The following is a 5033-nucleotide window of genomic DNA, read 5'->3' as shown; positions in this document are numbered from 1 at the left end:
ACATCATTTAAGACGGTTCAAACTCTTGCTCAGCTAAAAAGGAGTTCCAACATATTCATTTAGCACTTTGTACGTCTAAACAGAAAATTATGTTCGGTCTCCTTACAATATCCTGAATAATTTGTGAAAAAAAAATGTTAACAGGTATTTGCCAGTTAACAACATTTTCGAACTTTTTGAAAATTCGATGGAAAAAATAGTGGATCGATTTTTTTTTCAGCTCCATGTACAAGGTTTATCATTTGAATTCGATTTTTGTTTTATTTAGCAAAGATATTCCCTTCAGTCTTCAAACGTCTCATTCCCCGCAACCAATGCTCTGTCATCTCTGTTTTTTACAATAACGTGCTAACATCATTATATTCAAACAAACGTTGAAAAAAAATTATTGAAAATTTTTCTTCTCTTCATATTTTTAAATTTTTGTTCATGCCCAGATATTAAGTGTACCGTGTTCCAAAAATCAAGTCAATAGGCTTCTAAAGCCCTATCTAGATTCTTGATTAAAACTACAAAAGATGGTCTTAGATTACATATTTACTCAATTGTCGATGTTTCTATTGATTGTTATTGAAAGTATGTATGTATTTTTTTGTTTTGTTTTTTTTTTATATTTTGTCCCACCCACCCTTAACATTAAACTTATGGTTTGAGTGATTTTTTGTTACCGTGTATGTTAGATAGGAACCTTTTTTGAAACCCCAGTGCAAAAAATGTCGCAATCCATCACATTAAGGGCGACCTCAAATGTCAAACTTGAATTATTTTACCGTTTTACTTATTTGGAGTTTTTTCATTATTCTTTCGTTTTTTGAGTTGCTCAATCGTATTATTCCATAAAAACATTATTTTGTCATTAATTTACCTATTGGTTATGTATACTGCCGTAATTCTGCAAAGTGACGTAAGCGCCATTCATAATTTCGATATTTTTTGGTATATTATGTATAATATCTGGAGTAAAAATAACACTGTGGTATATCTGCTGTATTAGAATGCAAGATCTAGTCGTAATCTATGATCTATGGAAAGAAACTTAGAGGATGACCAAGAGTTTTATGCATAATAATCAAAGAATGGGCCAAAACTATCACTGTCGCTTACGTCACTTTGCAGAATTACGGCAGTATAGACTTAGCAAGTGCCCAAAATAAACCCCCTGCCCAAATGGTTCCGGACCCTATCTCTTCCCAAAAGCTCGGCAATAGTTGATGACCTAAAAATATTTTAATCGGCTTTCTATTTAGGCCTATAAATATTCGAAATTGGTTTACTGCAATGCAAGATATTTGAATTTCAGTATATTTGAACCTCTTTAACAGACACAGTTAAAAAGTTTGAACTTGATTAACTTGATTAACTTGAATTACTGGCGGAGTTTCGTAACAAATACCTAAAGAAAACTTCCGAATAACTCTTTGGAAGATTTCCTGGAAGAATCCGTGAAGATTCCTTCAGAAAAATCATCGGGTATTTTGTAAAGTATTTATTTCCTCAGAATTTTCTTTAAAATTTACTCCAAGGATCCGTCAAGGTATTTCTTCACTACTTCTTCTAAAAATTCATTCAGACATTTCTCCAGAAATACTTTCAAAGAAATTTCTGAAAACAGTTGAAAAATTCTGAAAACCCTTTGAGGAATTTCTTCAGCAATCCCTGAAGAATTTTCTACAGAAATCCGTAGATTAATTTCTGAATAAATAAACAAATTTCTGAAGGATTCCCTGGACGAGCCTTCTGAAAAAATCCCCGAAAAAAATCATGAAATATCAGGAACAATCCGCGCAAGAGTTCCAGGTTGAATCTTTGGAAGAATATCTAATGGAATTTTGAAGCAATTCCTAAAAAAATCAAAATAAGTACACTAAGGTCTTTTTTTACACGGTTTTTTTTAACACGGTTTTTTTTTACACGGCTTTTTTTACACGGTTTCGCGAATTAACACGGTTTTTTTTTACACGGATTCGCGAATTAACACGGTTTTTTCAACTTTCTCGCGCTAAGTGTCTAGAAGGGAACTCTTACTAAAAGGAAGAAATGGGATTTATGGGAAAGGGTTGCAATGGAGTTGAAAAGTGGTATGAGGTGAAGGCGGATGATGATGTAAGAGGTCTGCAGGAAAGGGATGTGTGGGGGGTCTTTTTCTAGAAGGGGGGGGGGGGGGGGGGCTTAATATATGGGGGGCTAGGAGGGGTTAAATGGGGGGTTTCCTAAAGGTGATTTTTGGAGTATGGTTCAGCGTCCTACAGGTCCATGGAGCATAGTTCTGAAGAGAAGTTATTTTATTCAAGGATATTCTAGGGCATCCAAGAACTTCCGCGAATAAAGGCCTTAAGATCTGACCTCCTAGAACTTCCGAGAGTTCAGGCCTGAAAATCTACGAGCGTAATCAATTAATTGTTTCTATATTATTGATGCGGTGTAACACCCTACAGGTCCATGCAGCATAGTTCTGAAGAGATGTTGTTTTCAAGGATATTCTAGGGCATCCAAGAACTTCCGCGAATAAAGACCTTAAGATCTACAAGCGTAATCGATGGATTGTAGCCACATTACTGATACGGTGCAACATCCTACATGTCCATGGAGCATAGTTCTGAAGAGATGTTGTTTTCAAGGATATTCTAGGGCATCCAAGAACTTCCGCGAATAAAGGCCTTCAGATCTACAAGCGTAATTAGTTACATTACTGATACGGTGCAACCTCATACAGGTCTTTAGAGTCTAGTTCTGTAGAGACGTAGTTTTTAAAGATATTCTAGGACCGAGAGTTCAGGCCTGAAAATCTACGAGCGTTATCAATTAATTTTTGCTATATTATTGATGGGGTGTAACATCCTACAGGTCCATGGAGCATAGTTCTGAAGAGAAGTTATTTTCAAGGATATTCTAGGGCATCCAAGAACTTCCGCGAGTAGTGGCTTTAAGATCTACAAGCGTAATCCATGGATTGTAGTTACATTACTGATACGGTGTAACATCCTACATGTCCATGCAGCATAGTTCTGAAGAGATGTTGTTTTCAAGGATATTCTAGGGCATCCAAGAACTTCCGCGAATAAAGACCTTAAGATCTACAAGCGTAATCGATAGATTGTAGTCACATTACTAATACGGTGCAACATCTTACAGGTCCTTAGAGCATAGTTCTGTAGAGACGTAGTTTTCAAAGATATTCTAGGACCTCCAAGAACTTCCGAAAGTTCAGGCCTGAAAATCTACGAGCGTAATCAATTATTTTTGCTATATTATTGATGCGGTGTAATATCCTACAGATCCATGGAGCATAGTTCTGTGGAAAAGAAACTTCCCAAATATGCTCTAGGTCATCCAAGAATTTCCACGAATAAAGAATTCAAGATCTACAACCGTAATAAATGGATTTTTGTTAAAATACTGATACGGTGTAACATCCTACAGGTCCATGGAGCATAGTTCTGAAGAGAAGTTATTTTCAAGGATATCTTAGGACATCCAAGAACTTCCGCGAGTAGTGGCCTTAAGATCTACAAGCGTAATCGATGGATTGTAGTTACATTACTGATACGGTGCAACATCCTAAAGGTCCTTAGAGCATAGTTCTGTAGAGACGTAGTTTTCAAAGATATTCTAGGACCTCCTAGAACTTCCGAGAGTTCAGGCCTGAAAATCTACGAGCGTAATCAATTAATTGTTTCTATATTATTGATGCGGTGTAACACCCTACAGGTCCATGCAGCATAGTTCTGAAGAGATGTTGTTTTCAAGGATATTCTAGGGCATCCAAGAACTTCTGCGAATAAAGACCTTAAGATCTACAAGCGTAATCGATGGATTGTAGTCATATTACTAATACGGTGCAACATTCTACAGGTCCATGGAGCATAGTTCTGAAGAGAAGTTATTTTCAAGGATATTCTAGGTAAACCAAGAACTTTCGCGAGTAGTGGCCTGAAGATCTACAAGCGTAATCGATGAAGTGTAGTTACATTACTGATACGGTGTTACATCCTACAGGTCCATGGAACATAGTTCTGAAGATAAGTAATTTTCAAGGATATCTTAGGGCATCCAAGAACTTCCGCGAGTAGTGGCCTTAAGATCTACAAGCGTAATCGATGGATTGTAGTTACATTACTGATACGGTGCAACATCCTACAGGTCTTTAGAGCATAGTTCTGTAGAGACGTACTTTTCCAAGATATTCTAGGACCTCCAAGAACTTCCGCGAGTATAGGCCTGAAGATCTACTAGCGTATTCAATCAATTGTTGTTACATTTTCTAGCGTATTCAATAAATTGTTGTTACATAGGTAATTTCTTTGGAAATTTCTAGGAACCTTTACTGTTAAAGTTTTTCTTCAGACAGTCTTTTAGGAATCCCTTTAAAAATATGTTCATGAACTCCTCCTGGAGTTCTTTCAGAACATCCTCCATGAATTTTGGTAAGACATTTCTCTTGGAATGTTTCTAAATATTTTTTTAATTAATCCTTGGACGAGTTCAATCATGGGTTTCCGAGGGAGAGTTTTCAGCAATTTCTTTAGCAACTCTTTCTAGAACCATTTCAGAAAAATCCCTAAGATAGTTTCACATAATCCTGAAGGGCATCGTTCAAGAATATTTCCTGGGATTTCTTCAAGAATTAGAAAGACAATTTATTCAGAAATTCCTCCAATGGTTTTTTTCAGAAATTCTTCCATGAACTTCATTTAAATCTTACTAAGGAATTCCTTTCGAAATATTACTTGAGACTCCTTCAGTAGTTTAAGCGTTTCCCATAATTTTCAGTAAAAGATTACCTTTTCCATGGATATTTTGTTATTTTCAGAATTTTCGAAGAATTCTCAGCGGTTTGAGATATTCCTCCACAGATTTTTACAGAATTATTTTATGAAATAACGTAAATCACGTTGGAGTTACTCTTCGAGGGTTACCTGAAGGAAATATTTAAATAAATTTCTGATGAGATTAAATTTTATTGAAACTATTTTAGAAACAATCGTTTATAGCTCCTGGAGAAGTCCTTGGGGAATACCTGGAGGAACTCCTGA

This window comes from Aedes albopictus, chromosome 2, assembly GCF_035046485.1.
Source record: "Aedes albopictus strain Foshan chromosome 2, AalbF5, whole genome shotgun sequence".
Lineage (NCBI taxonomy): Eukaryota > Metazoa > Arthropoda > Insecta > Diptera > Culicidae > Aedes > Aedes albopictus.
This window is presented reverse-complemented; position numbering follows the sequence as displayed.